The sequence below is a fragment of the Cryptomeria japonica genome, chromosome 4, assembly GCF_030272615.1.
Source record: "Cryptomeria japonica chromosome 4, Sugi_1.0, whole genome shotgun sequence".
NCBI classification, from domain to species: domain Eukaryota; kingdom Viridiplantae; phylum Streptophyta; class Pinopsida; order Cupressales; family Cupressaceae; genus Cryptomeria; species Cryptomeria japonica.
This window is the reverse complement of record NC_081408.1, coordinates 564,773,450-564,800,672: the sequence shown is the minus strand read 5'-3', so window position 1 is coordinate 564,800,672 and position 27,223 is coordinate 564,773,450. Positions and strand designations below refer to the sequence as shown.

Sequence of the window (27,223 nt, the reverse complement as noted above, 5' to 3'; positions counted from 1 at the left end):
AGTTATTATAAAACAACTTTATGATTACCTTGGCACATTTACCTAGGTTGTTTTATAATATTAAAGTGGCCCCTCTTTAATGACAAATAACCCCTCAAGTTGGGCGTACAAGTTTGGAGGATTAAGATTCCATTTGGAATCTTAAAAAGATGCTTTAAGGGGTTCGTATTAGGGCAAGAGGATTAAAGAGGTGGAAAAGGGTTTTTGGAATTCATTGTGCATTTGGTTATTTTGTAGTATTGGTAATTTGCAGGTCTGCAACTTTCCTGAGATCATCAAGTTTGGGACGATACCCTCAAATTTGACTTCAGAAGGACGAAATCCCTTCTACAGGCACCACGTGGAACACATCAGAAGCTTGTTTCAGGCCATTGGAGGGCCCATTCTGCAAGCAAACTTTGGAATCAGCATTTCTTGAAAACTACGATCAGATCTGGGCAAATAATTGTGAGTTTTCAGTCCATATTTGAAGTCTATGCAAGCCGTACCATTCACCCATGCTGGCCATACCATTTCAGCAGCCTGGGGTTTGCAATAAAATAAATTAGAAGGTTTTGGAGGCAGGGTTTGTGTGCAAAATCATTGTCAAGCAATAGGGAAGTCAGTTGGTTGATTAGACTGATCATATATCAGCTTATTTGGGAGCTACCAGCAATTCATTGGGAATTTGGTGCCAAATCCTGGTGGTTCTCCTGGCAAGAATTTGGGAAAAGCTTCATATTTGCATTCTACCTCCTCAATTGTTTTTGTTAATTATTAGAGTGATGAATAAAGTTCATGAAAGCTGTTAATGAGCGTTGGAGACACTTGTAGCAGCAGTTGTAGTCAATAACACAGCCTCCAGGCAGGGCGTTGGACCTCTGGTAGGCCATATTTGGCATTATTGTGTTAAAATCCTTTAATCTCTTGCATTTAATATTTGCTGTTAATAAAATCAGAAATCTGATAATTGATTTCAGTTAGTTGTTTCTTTGTATCACATTGTTATTTCCTTTATGCATTGTCAAAACCCCAAAAACTTACAAAATTTCGAAAACACATTCATTGGTCAAAGAACCAAGATTAGAAACATTCAGTAGTTTGGATCAGAATGTAAATGTATTGTAATTTCCAATTTAATGGACAAGTTATATGCAGGATGGTGTATTTTAAATTTGATATTATGTCAATGACACTAATATTGTTATCTTTCTTTTACTGCAGGTAAGGAGAATGAACATGTATCGATTTCAAAGTCATCTCCTTTGATTGGAATGATGTATAAATAGTAGGGTGGCCACGATCAAGTGGCACCTTGATCGGACATGTCTTTTAGACATGTCCGACCAAGATGTCACTTGCTCGTGACCCCTACTAACAACAACCAATCCATAACTAATTGGTGCTTCAATCATACCCAATAGTGCATCGGTATCTTTAATGTTAACAGCGTTTATAACATGCCCGATAATGAATCGGTATCATCGCTGATGATAATAGCGCTTAATCATATCCGATCGATATGTTAATGATAATTGTTACAGATATAAAACATACCCGATTATGAATCGGTATCAAAGCATATGGATTAACATAAACAATAACAATAGTTGTTAGCATTATATGCTATCGGGTTAATACCCCAATAGCATATTAATGCCGATATGAATCGACATTAATATGCTATCGGGTTAATAGCCCGATAGCATTATAGATTGACGCTTAACATAGTTAAGCATGTCGTCAATCTAATCCAATATCAATATCATAATTGTGACCAATGTTATAGTCTGATAAACATAAAGCATGAAATGAGTAAACAAAATATAGGAGATTACTGAGTTAGGAGAGTCTTATCTTGCAGAGGCTACTAATGCATTAACACAGAATTATAATCAGGGATCTTTCACATACACCCTAAAAGCAACTTCGTTTCATTTTCAAGCCAAAAGAGGAAAAAAGAGAATTTTGAGCCGAAATTGGATTGTAGGGAAACCAGCAAGGAGATTGAGCAAAAATTGATGGTTGAATGACATTTGGGCAAGTTCATAGCTTATTTTTTGAGCATCTAGAGGTGTCTACAAATGATTGGGAAGAGATCACTATTGATTTCAAACAAGATTTAAGAGGTAAGTTTTTATTTTGAAGGTTTTTTTTAACAAAAAATCTATGTTACCCCGAGTTTCTGGGACGGGGAAATGGGTTTCTAAGGCAGATTTTTTTTTTCCCAGATTAGGGGACGGCAGTGGGGACAACTATATAAAAAATAAGGAAAATTTAAAATATATAGGGAAATTTTAAATATTCATATAAAAACATGGATAAAGCATGCTTATATACATTATAAAACCTTAACATATAACATTTGTGTTAAATAATTTAAATTGAGAGTTTGCATGAGAGTGGAAGTTAAACAAATAATCAAAATTCAGTCATTAATTTTATGGGACAGCCAGAGTATGGGTTTCCAAAAGATTCCGAGACGTCCCCGTTTCTGGGACGGGTCAAATTATGCTGGAAACGCGTCCCCAGGTAACATTGGATTTTTCTTTTACATTTCTTCTTTCCTTTTCCTATTGTGTTTTAGTGGACCAAAGAACAAACCCTAGTGTGTTTAATTATTTTGTTGAACAAACCCTTGGTGTTTTTGTTAAAAAATTCTAGTTTTATAGTTGCAAACCCTACATTTTTTTATATTAGTTTGATTATAAATAATAAATGTTAATTTTTTTATATTTATATGTTATTGCAGCATTCTTGAGATTTATGAATTGTCTTTATTACAATGTCCCGAACCCTAGTTAGACAGGACTCTTTGTTGAAAACATGCTATTATTACCCCTATGCAAAAGAAAAAAGTAACTTTTCATTGGGGGGGGTGGTGTGGATTAATAGATTAAAATACCATCTTGCAAATATACCAGCCCATGATGCTAATCCATGCACAAAAGGGTCTCCTGAGGTTATGTGTGAACTGCAAGTGCAATTAGAAACCATTGAGCACCAAAAAGTATTGAAAAAGAGGCAAAAAGGGAGATGGCAGCCATTGCTAGAAGTGTAAAGTCTTGTTCCATCCTCCATTTCAACCATCTTCAGGTGTTGGTAGTGCTAATGGTAGTGGTAGTGGCAGTGGCAATGTTAGCATCGGGCCAAGAGTTTGTGCATCTAGGTTAGATTCATATATTTTGCCATTCACTACTCCAAGGTCTCAACTGTCGCTCGAGAACATGGGTTGGAACAAAGACAAACATGATGCAACCTAAAAGTGCAATCAGAGAATTTTGGTTCTATTGAAACATTCCATTCCACGAGGTAGGTAACTCTTTATTTGTTTGTTTGTTTTAAAATATATAGTGTGATTCTTTGTTTCTTGAATTTTGATATTTAGAAGCATGTCAAATTCAAATCTAAACTCTCGATAGTTTTTGGAGGAGAAGCTAGAGTGAGCTCATAGATTTGGTGGAAGTTGAAAAGTCACCTTTCATTGCAAGCCTGCTATGACCTTGTTTTGACCCTCTGGATCCTCTTTGTCCGCCTTGCTGACTTTGAATCAATCTTAGTCCTTTTGGTTGGTATTGGGGGGCTATTATATAGTGGGTTTTTTCTTGTTTTCTCTCACGCTTGTTTTTATGCTTTTTGAATTTTTGAATTGGTAATATTCCCAATGTTGAGGTGACTGGTCAAACATTTACTTCCCAGAGGCAGGGGTGCCTAGGAGAGCAGCCCGAGGTACAAAGAGCATATGGTGGAATTGATGCAGAAGGCATGTCTTTCAAGGATGTAATTTCTAGTGGGGAGAGAGAAAGATTCCCTATGTTCGTGAAGTTTGAGGTGCATTTTGATGGAGGGCTTGATGGTGGTGGAGATGTCTGAAGAGGAGGTAAGCATCTCTCTTCCATCCTAACCACACTTGTTGCGGTTCCTTATGACAACATGTTAAATGCTTTGGATAAAGAACTTAGACTTAAGAATATCGCAATATTCTTTGTGGCTTTGGAAAACAATAAACTCCCTGCTAGAAAATTTCTTGACGAATGGTTTACTGGTGTTTGGGGGAAGAAATTAGGGATTCATGTTTCTTTATCTCGCATGCCTTAAAAGGGATTGTTTATTGTTTTCTTTAAAAACCATTCTATGCAAGAATGAGCCCTTGCAAAACAATTTTGGAATGTGAGTAATTCAGTCTTTAGAGTTGTGAAATGGTCTCTGGAAGTTTTAAGTGAAGTGCTTACAATTTTTGTTCCTAGATGGCTGATTGTTAAAAATGTCCCCATGTAGCTATGGGATTTTTACCCTATTAGGCGTGAAATAGAATAATACTTTTTGTTATGGTTAAAATAATACTTTGTCACGTAATGAACTAGCCATATGGGGTTCCCGTAGGGGTAGTTGGCAGCTACGGTGGTTGGGATCTCCGCCAACCGCCAAGTTGTATATATATTGTTGTAAGGAACCCCGACAGTAGCATTGATTGTACATCCATTTTGCTGATGAAATAAAAGATATATCATTCTGGCCTATGTGAATGATGTATGTAAAGTGAGTGACTTTATAGATGTTATCTATGTAATCCCACTTTGTTGCCTATAATTCAACTGACACCATAGGGAGCAAACATTTTGGCACCGTTGCGGATTCGAATTTTGGAGATCGATATGGTGGCAGGCGGTAAACACTAATGGGCCGACCATTCGAACAACAAATAATAGTCACTAAAAGTGATACACATGAAGAGGTCACCCAGGCGAAAGCACGAGAGGATCAATTGACAGAGGATTTGGTGGACCTATGGGAGGTTTCGGTCACCCAGTACATGCAGAGGGAAGCTCGGGAGAGAGTGGTCCCTGAAGGCACGATACATGGCGAACTCACAGTCAACCCGACTGTGTTTGATCTTCTCGGGAGCCTTTCGAGACTGTTGGCACGAAACCTAACTGAACTCCAAGACAGAAGGGAGGAAACTGATCGCGAACGTTGTTGGCAGCAAATATTGCAGAGGTACGAAGAATAGAACCATAGGGAAGAGGAAGAGAGGGATACGAGTAGACGTCGTACCCCTAGCAATTAATGCCCCTATGGCCAAATAAAGACCGACGACATACTAGTACCACTTGAGAGGTAGGGGAAGGATCGATACAGAGATCCTTACGTATCAGAGAACAAAGTGAACGGAGACGACGGCTAAAGGGAGATTGTAAAAGGCTCAACGAGTCTAGAAAGGCGGAGTAAGAGTCGGAGTATGAGTCAGAGCCGTAGTCGGGAGAGGCAGAAACCGTGTACGTGGAACCAGTTGGTAGAGGTTGCGAGGGACCTACCACTTCCAGACCTAGCGGAGGAGGATCTCGCCGACCAGGCCACACACTCGACGTCAAGTGAAGAGTACGAAACTGATTCTCAAAATGCCCGTCGGAACAGTCCGAACGTGACAAAGAGATAGTACGGGACCTTGAGGGTGAGGTTGCTGAAATTTTTGAAACCAACCTATATAGAATTGGGAATCTGTCTCTGGCGGAGCCATCAAAAATAGGAAGGTCGGAGCCGAAGACTCTAGGAAGGAGAGAATACAGAAACGAGGGTGACCAAGGTGCGGAAGACGTAGAAGGTGGACGCGTAGAGAGCACACGTGTGCTCGAGGGTGCAATACTGGAACACGTAGAGGGTTTTATCTGTTCTTTTTTTTAAATATGGCGCCAAACTTCACAACAACACACAAAGTTGTGCATTGAAGACTTGAAGCATTCTTCAGTCTGCCATTGAAGTCGAAGTCGTGCGTTGAAGACTAAAAGGTCTGCCTCTTCCGTCAAAGTCGTGCTTTGAAGACTCAAAGTTGGGCATTGAAGACTCGAAGTCGTAGCCGAAGTGTGGAAGCCCTGTGTCCGTGAAGCCGTAGCCGAAGTGCAGAAGTGCAAAAGCCCTATGTCACAGTGGAAGCCCTATGTCGTGGAAGCCGAAAGCCCTATTCGCCATTGCCGAAGAGAAATCCCTGCCTCTACCGTCACTTCGTCCTCCCAACTTGCCCAGGTAGGCTTCTACGGCTGTAAATGTTTTTATTTATTTTTTTAGGCTTTAATGTTTATTAAAACAAAATATATCGTTTATTTTGAATATTGTATTTTTTATATTGTATTGTTTATATTATTTAAACAAAATATTATATTGTTTATTTTTTACTTTTTTATTAAGACAATATATTGTTTAATATTATATTAATAGTTTTTTATCATATTATTTGATTTTTAGTTTTTTATTTTAGTTTTTATTTGTTCTATAAAGTTAAAATAAAAAATTAATACATTTTATAGTATTGTTTAAAAAACTGTAGTGTACTATTTTATTTTGTTTTTAAAGTTTACTAACCAAAAATAAAAATTAGTAATTGTTTATGTTTTGTTAAAACATAAATATATTAATAAATGTTTTATTAAAATTTAGTATTTTTATTTTGAAAGTTTGAAATAAATGTAGTGTTTATTTTGTTTTTTAATTTAAAAATTAAAATGTATTAAATTTTTGTTTTTTATGTTTATTAAAAAAGAATGTATTATTTATTTTGCTTTTTAGAGTTAAAAATATAAATTTCATATATTTCATTTTAATGTTTTTAAAATAAAATTTAGTTAATGATTTAAATATTAAATATTATTTTTTTATTGACTCGTGTAGATCATAATTAAATGGCTCCAAAAAAATCAGATTCCGAAGTATGGAATATGTGACTTGGAATGGTACTCATCTCTTTTGTACCAGGTGTAAGAAACTTTTTACTGGAACTAAAACAAGGGCAAGAGACCTTTTGCTTGGTCTTACTGCGGGTTTAGGTGGAGGTGTTGAAGCATGTCCAAACATGACTGAAGAAATAAGAGCTGTTTTAGAGTGAGAACAATCCTCTTCAATTGTAGGAATGATGAAAAAGGCACAGAAAAAGTAAAGAATTGAAGAGGATGTGTCGATATTCACCTTTGTTATGTCTTCTTCCAGTTTTCCCAAGGCCATAGGTGCATCAAAAGAAAGTGGAATATTGAACAGCTTTTCGAAACCGATAGAAAAACAACAGGTGGATGATGCATTAGCTGATTTGTTTTATTCAAGTGTCATTCCATTCAATGTGGCAAGAAGCCCTCATTTTTGTAATGCAATCCAGAAAGTTGCAGAGATTGGCAAAGGGTACACACCTCCAGGTCCACAGGCTTTCAGTACAACTCTTTTAGAGAGGTCAAAGAGTGACAACAAAATTAGCTGAGGTCAAAGCCTCTTGGAAGGTAATAGGTTGCACTATCTTGAGTAATGGATGGTCAGATATATGTCAAAGGCCATTGATTAATGTTTTAGTAGCTTGCCCTGAAGGTGTTGTGTTTATGAAAGTGATTGACACCATGAACCATGAGAAAACTTCAAAGTATATTTTTCAAATATTAGAGGAAGCCATTCTTGAATTAGGGGCAAAAAATGTGGTTCAGGTGGTCACTGATAGTGCAGCAAATTGTGTGGGAGTTGGGAGGCTGATTGTAGAGAAATATCCACAAATATATTGGAGCCCATGTGCAGCCCATTGTCTAGATTTGTTGCTTCATGACTTGGCCAAATTCCCATGAATACATGAAACAATTCATCGAGGGAGAGCAGTTGCAAATTTTATTAGAAATCATCACCTCACATTGAGCTTGTACAGGCAACATGCAACTAGGGAGTTGTTGAGGCCTTGTGACACAATGTTTGCTTCATTTTATATCACTTTGAAATGAGTGGTTGAAGAGAAAGAAGCTTTGAGATCAGTTATTTGTTTCAATGAGTGGGAAAGTTCAGTGCTTTCTAAAAGTGCTAAGGGAAAGAACATAGAGCAAATCATTTTAAACAGTAGCTTTTGAGAAAGTGGAGCAAAGGTTTTGAATATATGTGGGCCAATTGTTGATGTTCTTCGCATGGTGGATGTTGACGCTCCTTGCCTTGGCATGCTTTATGAAAGCATGGACCGTTGTAAGGAATCTATTCAAAGAGCACTCAATAATGTAGAAGCAGAGTACATGGAGATATGGGAGACAATTGATGCCAAATGGAAAATGATGCACACACCTTTACATGAAGCAGCTTGCTATTTGAAACCCAAGTTATTTCGTATTGATAGACAAGGTGATTCTGAAATTATGTCAGGGCTTTATGAAGCCATTAGCAAGTTTGAATGAGATCGAACAACTGCAACTCTAATCAAAGACCAATGCTAGAAATACAAGAGAGGAGAAGGGTTGTTTGGAATAGAAGCATCCCAAGAAGATATGTTGTGAGCTGAGGTTTCTGCCTATAGATGGTGGATGAGAAATGGAGCACAAACTCCTGAAATACAGCGCTTTTCCATTCGAATTTTGAGTCAGGGAGCAAGTTCATCAGCTTGTGAGAGGAATTGGAGTTGCTTTGACCCAAAGTTCCCAGACTTGGACTCGGCTCGTGACTCGGCTCAGACTCAGCAATGACTCGGCAAAATAAGAAAACCCTTGAACTTTAGAGATTTTTAACAATTTAAAACTTGTTTCATACACCCATAATTGAATTAAGCTTAAAGACACTATAACATCATCAAATAGAAGCTAATTTGATCACATACATAAACATACATCCATCACATGTGTAGAAATGTAAATTGTAGTTGAAGGAATTAGAAAACATAGATATATAGAGTTATAAATGTTGTCCAATGTATATAAAATCCATGATTTTATCACACTCTTACATAGCATTATAAATCAGATTTAAAACATAATCAGACCTGGAATAGTCTTCAAATACATGAAAGGATTGCTCAGAAATGTTTCAAACACCACTGCTAGGCATTCAAATGATAAGGGCAATTGGTATGAAGGTCCTCCAAGTCTCCAAACTCGTATAAATCTGCTCCAGCAATGATAGAACCTTAACCAGCAGTATAAGGCACCCAAGATTGATGTCAATAAGCCACCAAATAGCAGATTTCAGACCTGTTATAACTCCCATGTGCCAAGGCAAGATGTACAAACTTCCTGGAGTAGGGAGATCAGCCTAGAAAATTCAATTCTTATCCAAATATGACAAATGACCACTCAAAATGCATCGCCCAACCGAGTCACGACCCTCGGACTCGGCGAGTCAGGGAGTGACTCGCTGACTCGCGGCGAGTTAGGCGAGTCACGCTCCCTGACCCGTCCGAGCCCGAGTCAGGGTCATTGTGACCCGGTAGGGGTCACCCGGCCCGCTGACTCGCGTGACTCGCTGCGAGTCACGGAACTCTGCTTTGACCACATCCATTCCAAAAAAAGGAATACGTTGTTGTCCGGAAAGTTGGGAGATCTTGTCTACATTCACAGCAATCTAAAATTGTTCATGAACAGATCAGCAAATGATTCCACATCTTCACAGCAACAACAAATTTTAGAAGACATAGCAGCTGGAGTTGAAGATGAGCTTGACTTTTGGATGATAAATTGGGCAGTGATACTGATGATGATGCTATAGCAGCTTTGCGATGTGCTCTTGATGACTTGGAACTTTTTTTTAAGTTCTATAATCTTGTCTTTTGATTGTACTTTTTTGACTAAAAGACGACTTCACACTCTTGATGACTTGTATCCTTTTTGAAGTTCTAAAGTCTTGACTTTTGATTGTATCTTTTTGACAAAAAAATCAGCAATCGCGATTATCGTGATTTCAAATGTTTCTTATGGTATCTGAATGTTGCATCTTAAACTATTTGATAATTTATTGGAAATATTATTTATATTTCTTTTAAAAATAAAAAATTATATGAGGCGAATTTAATGCCGAATTTTTTTTTTGAATTCTTTGCCCTTGCCGAACTTCATCCAAATTTCATGGTTGCTGAACTCGAACACAAATTCGGATGTGGTGACTTAGACAAGAATCATGTATTGAGTGGGTGTCGGGAGATAAAGTGCCGTATTTTCTCCTTTTTATTGATTTTCCTTTTAGGCATATAAAACACGATACTTTTTGGGTGTGTGACTAATTAAGTTTCGAGCTGTCGGTTTTTTTTTTCTGAGTTAAAAAACGGATGCATGATTATTTTATGTGGAGTTGTGTTAATACTTAGTGAGGTGGTGGGGTGGATTTATTATGGAAGAAAATCATGCGTATGTTGTTGTCGCTGTTGTAAGAGTATGAGTGAGTTGGTGATATCAAGTGCTGACTAGGCGTTTTTTATGAAGATTATTAGAATAATATTCTTCATTATTGTTTAATGGTCAAATATGTAGAATAATGTAAATATCGTCTTTTTAGATTTTTTCTAATATCGAGTGTTTCTTATTTAGAAACATCGATCCTTTGTACATTATTTAATGATCAATTGATCATTTGTAAATAACAACAATCATATTTTTTACCAATTACTTGCGTAATATGGTATCAGAGGCCCGAATGAAATTTTTTAGATTTAAAAAAAATAAAATATTTTTTTCTTCCCGCGTGTGACCTACAATCTATGCATCGAGGGTTCTTTGTCTTGCAACCCGTGTTTTCTTCGTGCAACTTCTCGCGATCCTCCTGTTCCTGTGTGCGACGCGTTTTTTCGCGTCTTGTTTCTCTCTGTAGGCGGATGTTTTCCGTGATTTTTGTTTTCTATCTAACCACAGCATCTGCAAGTTCATTTTCAAACAGATTTTTGCGCAAATCTTTGCACATTTTTAAAAAACAAAATCGTGATGCGTTATCGCGGATTCCATCTCCTTGTGCGATGACATTGTTGTGTGCGACCACCCTCCGTCTACCTGCAACCGCAACAGATTTTTTCCTTTCTACGGCAACACGATTTCAGTAGCGCCTCTAACAAAACCCCTGCACAACCTGGTTCATATTCGCGGTCTGCACGATATTTCGTGCCCTGCTCTTTCCGCGACCTGCATGTTCGGATCGACCTCTATGCGACCTACGGGATTTTAATTTTTTTTCTACAACCTACAGTTTTTGCCTAGGGTTTCTGCATTTTCGACTGGGGTTTAACCCTTCATTTCAAGTCGGAAATTTTTTTCAATTACAGATTCCTTTTGCGTTTTTTGAGATTTGAACTGGGTTGTCTTCTTTTTGGGTGCATCGTTTTCTGTGCCTCGATTTTTGAGCCGTTGGATCTGCATTCTAATTAATGATTCCTTGTGGGTTTTTTGAGAGCTCTTCTGGGTCTTCGTTGGATTTTTTTGGGTCAACTAGAAAAAAATTCTCCACATTTGTGTTAGTCGTACTTCGAATTTTTCCAAGTTTGTACGTGATTCTGCCTTTATTTCAAGCTCACGCCTTTCAGATTTTCTCATTTTCTATGCATTGAGAAACATGCATAATGGTGTCATTGACCAACTTGATGTTGGAAGACGATCACCGATTCAACGGCAAAAATTATAATACCTCGAAGCAGCGCATGCTGGCAATCTTCGAATATCGCCGCCTAAAGTTTTGCAAAAAGAATCTCGTCCTTCTGCAGCCAGAGCAAATCAGGACAAATTTGATGACCGCAATAGGGAAGTTGTTATGCTTCTCAAGCTCTCTGTCACAGATGACCAGTTACCTCAGATTCCTTTTGGGAAATCAGCCTCAGAAATTTGGAAGCATCTGAAGGAGTTGCATGAGACATCCGACAAAAGTTGAGCGTTCTTCTTAAAGAACCGGTTGTTCTCCATCATGATGGATGAACATGTCTTTACAGGAGTATCTCACAAAGATTAAGGACATTATAGATCAGCTTGAAGTTATTGGTTGGAAAATGGAGGAAGAGGATATGGTAGTCATAACCCTGAAGAGTCTACCAAAATCCTACGAGCACTTCATAGAGACTTGTTGACGTGTCTAAAATTGTTGAACTTACGACTTCATCTGGCCAACGCAAAATAGAAATGCTAAGAATCCTATCCTCTCTTGAGATAAAAAAATCCCTAATGCTATACTAATTTGATCAATGGGGATTACCTCAATGTTTTGGTTGTGAGGTCTTGACTACAGGATAGCTTAGCAGTTTGATGTGTTTTGTTGGAAACACAAAGGGGACTTAAGGTTAAACGGAATCAGTTTCGAACGAGTTCCCTAAAGTTCAACAGTCCTATATCATCTGATTTTTACTTGGATTGATACTATCTCAGCTTGACTGTATGGTTTCTTTTGATAAAAAAGGGAAAAAGGAAGGGAAAAGAGATAGAGAATATTCTAATTAATTTATCTACGATAACATATTCAGGAAGATAGACAGAAACCTCAAAAAAACCAAATTTAACAGTCCTATATCATCTGATTTTTACTTGGATTGATACTATCTCAGCTTGACTGTATGGTTTCTTTTGATAAAAAAGGGAAAAATGATAGAGAATATTCTAATTAATTTATCTACAATAACATATTCAGGAAGATAGACAGAAACCTCAAAAAAACCAAATTTAACATTATCAGCTAATAAAGCACAATGTCGTAAAATCTAGTGCTATCTTCAAAGGGAGTTGAATTTTCATGCTACTAAATATAAATGCAGAACTTGACATCCATTCATTTGATGTTTAACAACCGAACTAAACACATAAATGGGTTTAGACTAACCATGCAGGGGGAAATGGCAATCAGCCAATCCTTAATGGTATGAACACCAAGGTTTCTATAAAATATTATCCCAAAAATACTATCTGAAAGAAAAATGCATAACAAGAATATTAAATGGTGAAGAAGGAGACCATGCACTCAAAGAAATAAGACAACTTTAATTTCCATTAATTCTGCATGAATTTCGCCAGAGTTTCAGCAACAATCTTAGACTTTTACCAAAAATAAGGGAAAACCAACCCCTTTAAATAGAGCTTCAAAATTTAGATGAATGGCCAAGATTAAAACAAAACAAGTGGCCCAGATTCATCAATACAACATAGTACCCATGCCCATAAATAGGAGGCAAAATATCAACAACCACCAAAGGAGAAATAATAACTACCCAAAAAGGTAATTAATAACTACCAAAAAGCAGCTCAAAAAGTGCACATGCACGGAGCTCAAGATTTACAACTGATTTGGTAGTTAGAAATGAACTTTATGGCCAAAAAGTGCTTTTTAAGATTTTAAAAGAATTTTGCACTTTATGAAAGCACTTTTTCCTTTTCTGTTGTAGACCCTTTCTCTAGAAATTCATCCTCGGCATGCAAATAATCCTTCCAGAGGTCCCGACCTGCCGCACGTTCTGCCTGAACATAGTCTTGAAATCTGATGCATAGCTGGAACAACACCATGAATTGAGGCATAGGAGGATGGCGTATTTTATATTGCATACCCTCCAAATGGCGATCTACATGCTTCAACCCATCCTTCCAGTTGGACCGATGAGCCTCAAAACATAAAATGTCTCAATGCAATCCACTAGCAAACTCCAGGTCCTCTGTGGAGTACGCGACCTTATCCATTCTCAATCTATCCTCCCAGTCCGGCTGCACCAGGTCATCGGACAAACTATTTTTCCTACCCAGAACCATTGATCGGAGGATCCTTCCACCAAGGTCCCTCATGTCTTTCAAGATTTCCTCAGATTCTGCCTGCTCTTTATTAATGGTATCTTTTGTTTCACTCTTCTCCTTCCACCAAGGTCCCTCATGTCTTTCAAGATTTCCTCAGATTCCGCCTGCTCTTTGTTAATGGTATCTTTTGTTTCACTCTTCATGATGATGGTCCAGTACCATTCTTCAAATATGTCAATGTCATAGGGATCCAAGATAGCGGACAATGTGGGAATCTGCGCGTGGGTCCAAAAAAAGAGCCCTCATGAGGGGAAGAGTTGTACCAACCACCTCATGAACCCTAAGACATTCCCTCTTTACCTCAAACAATTTGACCAGAATGGTCTCTCGGTGGTGGGCCATTTCCTTTACATTTTCAATGATCCGCTCTCCCTTTTCCTCAATGTCTCAAATCCATTCCTTGATAGCCTTGGCGGTATCCCGTACTCCTTCAAACTCTGTTGTAGTCCTTTGCGCCAATGTCGATGGGGGGACATGGGGTTCAAGGGTGTGTTGCAATGGTTTTAGCAGGTGATCAATATAACCCTCAGCCTACTCAGCACGAACTCGGTACATGTTTCTCTTAGCTGTTATTTCGTTGAGTTGCCTGAGCATATTTTGCATGGAGTCCTTGAACTCCTCCCTTTCTTGTTCTTTGGTGGCTCGCCCTATTGGGACGGTTGTAATGCTATAATCAGCCAACGCAATTTGATCTGTTGGCTTATCGACAAGCGGGGTAGCGATATGGATGGTGTGGTTTCTCTACTCATCCTTGGTGATCCAGGAGTAGGTCTTAAGCTTTTTCTTCCCTTTGGACTTTGTTTCCCCTATGTGAGAGAAAATATCCTCCAAGTCGATAGGTGGCTTGGTGGCTACCTTCCGCTGTGCACGAGCAACTACCCAGTCTTGAGGTATGGTCTGCCTGGATGTTATGGCCAAATTTCCACTCTACTCCTTAGAGGTTTCAACTGGTTCACTGCATATCTGCAATTGATCCGTCATAGAAGGAGCAGATGCAGTATCCAGCCCTTTACTTATAGCTGAGTTCTCCCCTACCTCACTAAACAACTGTCGGGTATCCCCATGTGATGATTGCTCCTCAATTTTGTCGGGCTTGTGGGTCTCATCCGCCTTTCGTTCTCCTTCGACGGTGGTGTCATCTTTGCCGGCGCTATTCAGTTGTAATTCATGCCGACTCCCCTAGGTGAGTTCATGCATATCAGCCTCTTAATTAGGTGGAATTTCTCCCTCCTCAGCTTGATTTCCAGGTTCACTAGAACCAATGATCCTTACCTCTGTATCTAGCTCATCTTGTGTCGGAGGATTATTAGCCTCAAATGCATCAACATCGCTATGGGAGGGCGGAGCAGGTATATAGTCAAGCTCAACTACATCATCCTCGGAACTAAGGTCTTTGGATGACAAACTGACTTTTGGCCTTCTAATAGGGATCTTTTCCCTTCTAGTCCTTTTTGACGTCCGAGTCCCTCTATTAGCTCTGGCTTTCTTCCTCTTTTCGGGTTTCTCAACCTCTTCTGTAATGTCCCCACTTTGAAATAAAATTCAATAATAAATGATAATAATAAAATTAAAATATTTAAAATTAAATTAAAATATAAAGTAAAATAATTAAATATAATTAAATATGATTAATTAAAAATTAATTAAGTTAATGAAAAGTCAAAAGAAATGAAAGGAAAGGTTGTGACTCCCTCAACAATGAGATATAAAAGGGAGAAGAGAACCTCATTTGAGAGGGGGGATAATTTGGAAATGAGAAGTGCAGATCTGATTTAAATAATAAGTGCAGATCTGATTATGAGAGGTTGTGTCCCTTTCAAAGGGCAGAAATAATGAAGAGTTGCACTCTATCGAAGAGAATGGTGAAAGGGTGTGTCTCTTGCCAAAGGGCATACATGATGAAGAGGTGTGACCTCTCCCTCACATTGAGAGATATAAAGGAAAGGAATCAAAAACATCTAGTGGGATCACCATGGATCAAATCAGATCAGAATTGTTATTAAGTTACAGGCAGTAACATCCTTGTTCTTGGTGGTATGCATGGGGATGTGTTTAATAAGTATGCTTAATATATGAAGCCCGATAATGTTCTTATGCAGAATAAATAGTAATATTAATATGGACTGCAATATGTATGACAGTCATACTTAATTTCATTTATATATTCATAATACATAAGAAATTAGTGTACGTATAGTCTAAAACATGTTATTACTATCAGTATTTAAGAAGTGGGGAAGGAGATGTTCCTAATAGGGGACATTACAATTGGTTTGATACTTACATTAAGAACTAGGGATGTTTGATGGACGAATAATTTATTTATGAATATTTAATTGATTGATTTGCGAAATATCATTGATTTTATGCATGTTAAGGTGGAGTTGTCTCCTAATATATTCAGTCTAAGTCATAAGTATCTTGAAATTGATTAATTATGGCTAAAGCATCTCTAAACCCATAAGGGGACATTACAAATGGTATCAGAGCAATGATCTTGCCATCCTGTAGGGTAAGATTGAATCAACAAATTATTCTAGTCAATAAACAGAGGCAAATACCATGACCGATAAGCAACGGGGGTTCCATCTCGTAAGATGATTTTAAAATATATTATTATCAGCCAAATAGATATTGAATGGGTATGACTTCAGAGTAATTCAAATTAGAATAGTGGATAACTAGGCATATCCATGTGGCATTTAAAATACTTAATATATATATGACAAAACAATAAAAAAATAAAATAAAAAATAAAATAAAATAAAATAAAATAATAATAATAATAACAAATAAGTCGGCATTTAAATTGAGAATAAATTAATCATAAATTCCATATGGACCATTAGTGAGGAAATGGGGTAGACCAATGAGGTCAGTAGAAACTAGGCCTCTATCAGGTACATCACCCGCTATGGCCACTGTAAGACTGCCATTAGTGAGGCCAAGGGAGAGTAAACCACACGTAGACCTGATAAGCGCTACGGGCGTCTCATTGCGTCTAAATCCTTTGATCTCACTGAGGAAGTAAATACGGAGAAGGCTAATGCATACACAAATATTTATTGAAATTACAAGTCAATATTGAATTGCATTATTAATGTGAATTTAAGATCACAAGGATTAGTCCCATAAAGAAACCATGGATTAATTATTAAGCAATGATGAATGATAAATTGCATACCCAAACCCAATAAGATACAAGGGAATAGGGCCATGGGATAGCAGGAACTAGGCCTCTGTCAGGTAGGCAACCCACTGTGGATGACCAAAAATCTGCCACAAGTTGGGCCAAGGGGGAGTGTACCGCTCTTGGGCCTGATAAGCGCTACGGGCATCCTATTGCACCTACTTCTCCTTGGTCTCACTAGGGAATGAGTATGGAATTATCTCATTGATAACAGTATAATCTTAAATAAATTAACTAATAAATAGACTACGACTACTATTTAAGGAATAAACAACATTATGCAATTAAGTAGGGATGATCACTACCAAGATAATAAATAAAGCAATTTCATATCCAAACCCAGTGTGATAGATGAGGAATTAGGCAACAGGGATAGCAGGAACTAGGCCTCTGTCAGGTAGGCCACCCACTGCAGTTGACAAAGGGCTTCTGGCAGTTGGGCCAAGGGGGAGTGTACCGCCTTTGGGCCTGATAAGCGCTACGGGCATCCTATGGTAGCTAGTCCTCTTGATCCCACTAGGAATTAAATATGGAATTGACCTATTGATAACAATGATCTCAAGTGAATTTGAATTAATTACACTCTAGATAAATTATACATACCTAAAAATTAATCATTAAAATTCATTGTTTATATGTTTTCTTTAGATTGCGAAGTTGGGGACATTACAACGGGCATCACATTGTGTTTGAATCTTTTCTCTTTCATTAATGGCGAATAGGGAGTTAAGCATAGTCCATTAATTAATACTTGAGGAAAGTATCCAAACATTGTGCTATCTATCCTCTTTGTCGATATGGCTAATCAGACTCATTATATTTACTCCATTTGAAATTCTTAAATACTCTACCTGAGATCACAAACTAGATTGAGTGTTTATGTTTTTGCATCAAGCTGGTGTTGATTTGTGTTTCTATTCATAACAAGAAAGAAATTTCACAATGTGTGTATTCACATGTATACTCCGTGTTTGCATATATGTATGCTTCGTGTTTTCCATGTGTATGCTCTGTGCCTTCCACGTGTATGCTTCGTGTTTCCCATATATATGCTTTGTGTTGTTTAACTCATGTTGGTAGATGACTTAGTTGAGGAAATTAAAATAAACATTTGCTTGAGGACAAGCAAATTCGGGAAGGGCGGACTGTAATGTCCCCACTTTGAAATAAAATTCAATAATAAATGATAATAATAAAATTAAAATATTTAAAATTAAATTAAAATATAAAGTAAAATAATTAAATATAATTAAATATGATTAATTAAAAATTAATTAAGTTAATGAAAAGTCAAAAGAAATGAAAGGAAAGGTTGTGACTCCCTCAACAATAAGATATAAAAGGGAGAAGAGAACCTCATTTGAGAGGGGGGATAATTTGGAAATGAGAAGTGCAGATCTGATTTAAATAATAAGTGCAGATCTGATTATGAGAGGTTGTGTCCCTTTCAAAGGGCAGAAATAATGAAGAGTTGCACTCTATCGAAGAGAATGGTGAAAGGGTGTGTCTCTTGCCAAAGGGCATACATGATGAAGAGGTGTGACCTCTCCCTCACATTGAGAGATATAAAGGAAAGGAATCAAAAACATCTAGTGGGATCACCATGGATCAAATCAGATCAGAATTGTTATTAAGTTACAGGCAGTAACATCCTTGTTCTTGGTGGTATGCATGGGGATGTGTTTAATAAGTATGCTTAATATATGAAGCCCGATAATGTTCTTATGCAGAATAAATAGTAATATTAATATGGACTGCAATATGTATGACAGTCATACTTAATTTCATTTATATATTCATAATACATAAGAAATTAGTGTACGTATAGTCTAAAACATGTTATTACTATCAGTATTTAAGAAGTGGGGAAGGAGATGTTCCTAATAGGGGACATTACAATTGGTTTGATACTTACATTAAGAACTAGGGATGTTTGATGGACGAATAATTTATTTATGAATATTTAATTGATTGATTTGCGAAATATCATTGATTTTATGCATGTTAAGGTGGAGTTGTCTCCTAATATATTCAGTCTAAGTCATAAGTATCTTGAAATTGATTAATTATGGCTAAAGCATCTCTAAACCCATAAGGGAACATTACATCTTCCTTCGGTGCACTTGAGGTTCCCTCTTCTTCCGAGGACTAGGAATTGAGACTGCCCATCATATGGTATGTGAATTGAATTCCTTCATGGGTTAGTCTCTCAATTTGCTGGTGTAACTAGTGATCGGTGTACCTTCCTGGAGCTGCCATAACTGCCTCAAAATCCGTAATTGGATTCTGAGACCAATCAATGCCCGGCAAGAGGTACTTTACTGCCTCAAACTCCTGAACCTGCAAGCAATTGTCAGAATCTGTCACTTGATCCAGGACCCGACGGTATTCATAAAGTCGCATCTGCTACACACTTAACCTTGAATATTCACGTCGTCGGACCTCATAGTCATCAGAACAATTCTTCCAATAGTCCTCAATTGATTCCTTTGCTCTATAGCACCTGCCATAGGCTCTATAGGCTCTTTTTGCCAAATTGTCATGATCGAAACATTTCCTTGGGAAATGTTCCTGTAGGCCATACGATGCTAACTCGGCAAGTGACTCATCAGCTTGCACTGAATTCTTGAAATGCACATCGAGGCTACCCAAAATCATAGGGAAGGTGAATCCGGACCGTTTCTTATCTCTGAGTAAGCTGCCCGTTGGATGTGCTTGCCTTGCAACTTCCATGAGAACTACTTTGTCTGTTGGATAGCGTGGAAGTCGGAATGGAGCTCCCTCAAAGCCGGCTATCCGGATATAAGAGAACCTAGGGAATTGAATAAACCAGGCGTCGTACTTTTGTACCAAAATGGTAGCCTTCTCTGAGAGCCTTATGTGCAATCCCCCCTACATCAACCCGACTAGGCGCATCGTGAAGGCGTCATTAACACGCTCATATTGACCAATTGCATAAGCAGGGTTTTTCTTTTCCCTCTGAGCTATGTCATAGTAATGTAGTTGAGGATAGCAGTCGTACACCTTTACCTGATTGGGACCGTTCTCGATTTCACCCTTCTTGATTAATCCTGTCAGTGGCTAGTGTCGAGTAAACATATAAACCAAGTAAGAAGTTATGGTGAAGTACTTTTCTTCGAGTTCGACCAGCTGTGTATGAATATTATCACTGATGATCTGAGCCCAGTCGAACTTGGCTTTCCCGGCAAAGCCTGCTCCGTAAAGTAGAACATCCACTCTTCAAAAAAGTTAGATTGAGGGAGTCCCATAACCCGGCTAAGCAAGGTGACCATATCACCATGCTCGTTGTGAAAGTCACTTCTGGGGTCTTTTTCCTGATCCTAATACTAAGAGGCCTTCTCTCCTTATACCATTCTTCGTTTATCAATGTCCTGCATTTAGCAGGGTTCATGTCATATGCAACTTGTGCTTCATCTATGGTTGTCACAATGGGGTTATCTAGGAATGGGATGTCAAATGCATCACCAATGGCCTCAGGTGTGAAGTCAGCTAGCACCATATTTTCTAGAACTACTAATCTGGTCTTTGGCTGATAATGTCGGGCAGCCTCAACTACTAGCTCATAATTCTGCACTGATGGGGGAAATCCTGCTGCCTGGGCGATACCACTTTCCATCATCCGCCTAGGCTTGCCATAGGCGTTAGGAGAATATACCCGGTCTCTGAAGTCTTGAATGTCTATGTGGCCCAAGTAAGTATCGCCTATGTTTTCCCATATGCTCTGGACTTTTGACTCCCTCAGTCCTCCTCTCTGGTAATTCATCTTCTCGCCTTTGCGGGGAATGTCTGATTTAGAAACCCGAGATGTTCCAGTTGCACCAAGCATCTTTGAGGATTCTACCGCAGATTTAGGCATTTATCCTACACAACCGGACATAGATTACGAGACGAGATGAAGGAAACAAACAAGTTAGTCAAAATAGAGGATGATGTTAGCATGTTAGGATCAATGGGAAAACTAAAATTTGAAGAAAGTACGATGCTTCAGCAAAAGAGCCTGATCAATTTGGAAATGAAATGTTATTAAGCTCTTCGTTTAAAATTTGCTACTTGGCTGCAGTTCAGGGCTTGGGTGTTCAATAATTGCTAATTTTGCACTCAAAGTTTTAAGTTCAGTTTTCAAAAATGTTCAAAATTTCCTAAGTCTGAATTTTGCATTCCTAGGTTAATTTTCCTGACAAACTCTGCTTTTAATGCTTTGCTTGATGCCTAAAAGGAAAATTGTGGTCTACAGAATTTCACCATTTGATTAATTTTTTATTATCTGCTTAAACACAGTGACCAGTCTTGTATTTATTTTAAATGATTTCAAAGGAGATAAAGCGAGCTTGCCTAGCAAACAAGGTGTCAATCCTGCGGTCTCCCCAAACTTCGGGTTAGAAGGGCTTTGTGCAAATTCAGCCTGTAGGGTCGTTCTGAAAACTTTGAAAATGCCTTTCCTTTTATCGCGATTTTCACTCCTTGGTGATTTTCGGAACAAAAGAGAGTTTTGCAAACTCTTGAAAACGCCTTAACTTTAACTCACGCGATTCTCAAATTACCCAATTTTCGGGCTGGAGGAAACAAATGTAAACCCTAAGACACCGCCTAGGCTTTATTTCGCGACTTCCCCTCCCTTGGTTATCGCCCTTTGATTTTTGGCCTAGGCAATTTTGAAAACTTTGAAAAAGGCACCCTTCCTATTTTCGCATTTTCGGGCTAAGGAGGGCATTTGAAAAGTTTATAAATTTAACGCTCTCCTGCATTTCACGATTTTCGAACCAAGAGGGGCTTTTGTAAGGTTTATAAGTTAAAATGTTTACATCACACGATTTTCACCCTATTTTCGGGCTATGAAGCCTTTTTGAAAATCAGAATGAAAGGTATTTTAAGAGATTTTGAAGTTTTCGGCTCCCTGGGTTACTTTGCAAACTTTGGCCTGGAGGGCCATTTTGCAAGGTTTTAAACTTAAATGTCTTCACTTGACTTTGTGAAATTCGGCCTATAAGCTCCTTTTGCGAACTTTTAACATTTGACATTTTACCTCCATTCATCGAATTTCGACCTAAATCGCTCTTTTTCAAACTTTTAGTTATTTTTAACTTATCTACCGAATTTCGGCCGAGGAGGCCATTTTGCAAAAGTTTTTTAACTTAGACGTTTTCATGGCACTTCGCGAATTTTGGGGTAAAACATCGATTTTAAAAAAGTTTACAACTTTAACGCCTTTAACTTTTTCACCGAAATTCGGCCTGGAAGGCGATTTTGCAAACTTTTCATATTTGACACTTGTTTTGTTTTTTGCGAAAATCGGCCCAAAAGGCTATTTTGAAAAGGTTTATAATTTTTGCATTTTACCTTTATTTGGGCGATTTTCGGCCTAGGGACAACTTTCGAAAAGATTTCAACTTGGACACTTTACCTCCATTTGGCCAAAATCGGCCCAAATGGCCATTTCGCAAGGTTTTGAAACTTAAGCGTTTACTTCATCTAGCAGATTCTCAAGCTTACGTTGTAATCAGATCTCTCTTGGATTGATTTTGGGCATTCCAAAAAATTTGACACCCTCCCCGCAGGATGAAAGCTGAAAATTCAAAGAGGGGGACCCTATCAAGGACAAAGAGTGTGTACAATGCACAACAAGACTCTCAACATTACGTCTACGAATGTTGATCTAAAATTTCCAGAGTTGTGCACCAAACTTTTGCAATAGGATCGCTAGAAACAACAGTTTGGTAGCAGTGCCACTTCATCCTCCTCTGAACAAGCATTTGCAACCAAATCCTTTCACAAGGATAAAGGCAAATCTTAGTCATCTCAGTCCTCTCAACAGAAGGGCTCTAGTCAGTCACAAGAAGGTTCGAAGAAGAATAAGGTTCAGTGCAACTATTGTCACAAATATGGAAATATGATTAAGGATTGTCGAAATCGTATAGCTTCCGAACAGCTGAAGCAGAGGGGGTCTCAGCCTAAAGCCAATGTCACTGAGCACATAGAGCAGAACGAGTCTGTCTTTTACGCCTTCATGGCTAAAAGACCCACAGACCATGTGAAATCTTTTGCTTGGTATATTGATTTTGGTGCTTCTCGGCATTTCACTCATAGGCGTGATTGGTTTACAAAATTCTCTCCCTATATTGATTCAGTTATTTTTGGAGGAGGTGAAGAGTATACTGTTGTCAGCAAGGGCAACGTTCAGATACAGTCTGGTGGGAGGAATCTCATATTCCTCAATGTGTACTACGTTCCTAGCATGGAACTAAACCTTCTCTCTATGAGTCAGATTATGCGGCATTCTCCTCAGCTTGATGTCATCTTCAGTGCACATAAGTGTTTGATTGTTGATCGTGTGACCCGCACTACTGTTGTTGTTGGTATTGAGGATCATGATCTTTATAGATTTGTGGATACGCTTGAGCATGCCTTCGCATCCTCCTCTATCACCCATCTATGGCATCAACGATATGGTCCCCTGAACATTCACTACCTTGCTCAACTTGTTCGGGAAGATTTAGTACATGGCCTACCTGATATTCAAACTCAGAATCAGTGAGTTTGTGATGCTTGTCAGGCTGGGAAGTAGCACAGGACACCGTTCAAGGATGGTGACTCATGGCAAGCATCTAAGGTACTACAGTTGGTCCACGCTGATGTATGTGGTCCAATGAATACTCCTTTTGTTACTAGGTGCAGGTATTTCTTAATTTTTGTTGATGATTACAGTCGTAAGATGTGGGTGTATTTTCTTAGACAGAAATCAGATGTGTTTTCTGTATTTCAGAAATTTAAGGCCTTGGTAGAAAAAGAGTCTGGTTGTTCTATTATTACTCTTAGGTCTGATAATGGGGGGGAGTTTTGTTCTATTGCTTTCTCCAATTTCTATGATACACATGGCATAAAAGATCAATTAACCACACCATACACCCCTCGGCAAAACAGCATTGTAGAACATCGCAATCGCACCATTACAGAAATGGCTAGGTCTATGTTGGAACACATAAATGGTCCTAAGAAGTATTGGGCAGAAGCAGTGTTTACTGCAATCCATCTCCTTAATAGGTCGCCCACTCATGCTGTTAAGGAGAAGACTCCTGAGGAAGCTTGGACTGGTCGCAAACCCAGGATCAGCCATCTGAAAGTTTTTCGCTCACTTGCATATGTTTGGATTCCAAGAGTCAGAAGCTTATGTTTACAAGATTTAGTAACAACCATAAGGCCTACCGGTTGATTGCTGTTGAGACTGATCATCTTATCTTCAATCGTGATGTTGTCTTTGATGAAGATCGAGGACCATTTCAGCTTTCCTCGACTGAGCAAAATTCTGAGGATCAGCCTTTTAAGGCTGTTGATTTAGGTGTTCGTCTTCCATTTGGTTCACCTGATGGGAGAGATGATGTAGATTATGTATTTGCTGATGCACTACCTGAATTTCCTCCAGATGATGCTAATCTTCCACCTGTTCTAGATCCTCTTCCACGTCCAGTTCCAGTCATTCCTCCTACATCTGTGGTTGGTATCTCTACTCTTCGGCCTAAATGGTGGGCTAAGACCATCAGTGATCTTCGTCCTCATGAGCTCATTGAGGGTTGATCTTCCAGAAATAAGGGCAAGCAACAAAATACAGTTAACTTTTCTCTCATGGCCAACATTCATAGTATTTATGAACCTCAGACCTATACAAAAGCAAAAGGGATTCCAGAGTGGGAACAGGCAATGGATGCAAAATACCAGAACCTTCTGAAGAATAACACCTGGGTTCTCTCTGATCTTCCTCCAGGGAAGAAGCCAATTAGCTGCAAATGGGTCTATAAGGTCAAGTATCATGCAGATGGTACTTTGGATAAATACAAGGCCAGATTAGTTGCTCAAGGATTCACACAGCGGGAGGGCATTGATTATGAGGAGACATTTGCTCCTACTGCCAAGATGAGTACCATTCGTCTTCTTCTCACTATTGCAGCTCAGTTTGGATGGAAATCCCATCAGATGGATGTTAAGAGTGCCTTCCTCAATGGTGAGTTGCAAGAAGAAGTCTACATGACGCAGCCTCTTGGTTTTAAGGTTGTCAGCAGAGAACATCAAGTATGTAGACTCGTTAAAGCACTCTATGGACTCAAAGAGGCTCCTCGAGCGTGGTACATTAAGATTGATCAGTACTTGGTTGCTCATGGTTTTCAGCGTTGTCCTTCTAACAGTAATCTGTTTATCAAACACTCTGGTGATGATATTCTTTTTCTTGTTGTCTATGTGGATGACTTGATCATTACTGGCAATTCAACACATTTGATTGCAGAAATCAAATAGGAACTGTCCAAGGATTTTGATATGACAAATTTGGGGCTTCACCATTATTGTTTAGGTGTTGAAGTATGGCAGACTGATAGTAGCATTTTTATTTCTCAACCTAAGTATGCCAAGAACTTGCTTGACAGGTTTTGAATGCAGGATTGAAAACCTGCTTCCACACCTATGGAGACAGGACTGAAGTTGTCAACCAAGTCTAATTCTCCTTCTGTAGATGAAACACAATTCAGGCAACTAGTGGGCAGACTCATCTATCTTACTGCTACTAGATCTGATCTCAATTTTGCAGTGAGCTACATTTCATGCTTCATGAGAGCCCCCAAGGCTGATCATTGGGTAGCAACGAAGTGTGTGCTGTGTTATGTGAAGGGCGCCTTTGATTATGGACTTCTTTACACTAGGGGTCATGATCCTAGACTCAGTGGGCTCACAGATTCAGATTGGGCAGGTTTGGTTGATGATAGGAAATCAACTTCTGGATATATGTTCAATTTGGGATCTGGTGCAGTCACATGGACTAGTAAAAAGCAATAGGCAGTGGCTCTCTCCTCGACAGAAGCAGAGTATCGAGGAGCAGTTAAGGCAGCATGTGAGGCAGTTTGGCTTCGCCGGATGCTTGCAGATATGTAGATATCTCAAGCAGGTCCGACTCCCTTGTTCTGTGATAATCAAGGAGTGCTCAAACTTGCCAAGAATCTAGTCTTCCATGAAAGAACCAAGCACGTGCAGACTCGCTATCATTTCATCAAAAAGCTTGTTGAAAATGGTTCAGTTCAGTTGTTGTATGTTCCAACAACGGAGCAGCCAGCAGATATTCTCACCAAGTCGCTCGGTCCAAATAAGTTTGCTAAATTCAGGGGGCAACTTGGTGTTGTTGACAGATTGACCATTAAGGGAGGGTATTAGAATAATATTCTTCATTATTGTTTAATGGTCAAATATGTAAAATAATGTAAATATTGTCTTTTTAGATTCTTTATAATATCGGGTGTTTCTTATTTAGAAACATCGATCCTTTGTATATTATTTAATGATCAGTTGATCATTTGTAAATAGCAATCAAATTTTTTACCAATTACTTGTGTAATAAAGATGGGATTTCTTTTTTATTTGTGATAGAAGAAGACTAGACGTGTTGTGTAAAAGAGAGGTTGGTGTTATCGGGCTAAGAAAAGAGTGAAGGGGTAATTTCTAAACTTCTAATTTTTGGAGGTGGAACCAAAAAACAGCAGGGATGCATAATGTATCTAATTCGCTAAGTATACAGACTGGTCTTTGAGACATATGCTGGACATTGTAAAAAAAAAGGGATTGACGTGTTGAGGAAAGGTGTGCTATCATGCTCATTGATGACATATTGCAGCGTTTTGAAGTTAGAAATTGAGAATATTATGTGTGAAGTACATTTTTTTAATAAGGTGTAAGAGTAGTCAGTTGTTTTAACTTCTAAGGTATTGCTTTTGAATATCTTTATATCAGGGAACGCTATACAGAGACATTTTATTAAATCTTGTTGAATCTCATTTTTGAGTTGGTACACAATCTGGAGTTGGTGCTTCAGGAGAACAAAGGGTTGGAGCTCTCTAAGAGTTGGTGCTCTTTGGGGGTTCGTACTCACTTTTGTAATCAGGGTTGGTGGCCCTATAATGTCCCCATTTTGAAGAAAATTTGATTAATTAAATTAATTAACTAAGTTGTCCAATTTTATTGATATATTTTATGGATAACTTGATTAATTATTTTTCTTAATAATATTAAGTTAATTATATATAAAGTTATCAAATAAATTAAAATTAAAAGATGACTTTATATTTAATTAATTTAATAAAGTGACTAATCATATATTATTTCATAAAGTCACTTCTAGAAGCATTGAGATGTAGGAGTTAAAAAAGTATTAAATGAGATCAAGATGAAGCTTCAAGGTAGATTTGGAATTGGATTTGATAATTGATTGGATTTTGTAGAACCGAGAGGTGTCTGCAGACTTGGGTCTATGGGAACAAAAACTCCCATAGATTGCATAACTGAGGGAGTGGAAGACCTTCCGAGGGGTTGCAGCTGAGAGTGGAAGATACTCAGTCTTCCATATTGAGCATATTGAGTTGCTATAGATTTCATGGTGGATGGGTATCCATGGCATCTTCAGAATTTCAAATTGAGTGCCCATTGCATCAATATTCATTTAAATAAGGAGGCGATTCCATTGGTAGATGTTTGGAGGTAGAAGTGTGTA

General features: G+C 38.3%; 1 protein-coding gene across 3 annotated transcripts in view; it reads right to left on the bottom strand.

Annotated features, from left to right (window-relative positions):
• The window catches only part of LOC131036099 (uncharacterized), a 176,034-nt gene that overhangs the window by 76,047 nt on the left and 72,764 nt on the right, over positions 1 to 27,223 (bottom strand). The gene's annotated exons all lie outside the window — the stretch shown is intronic.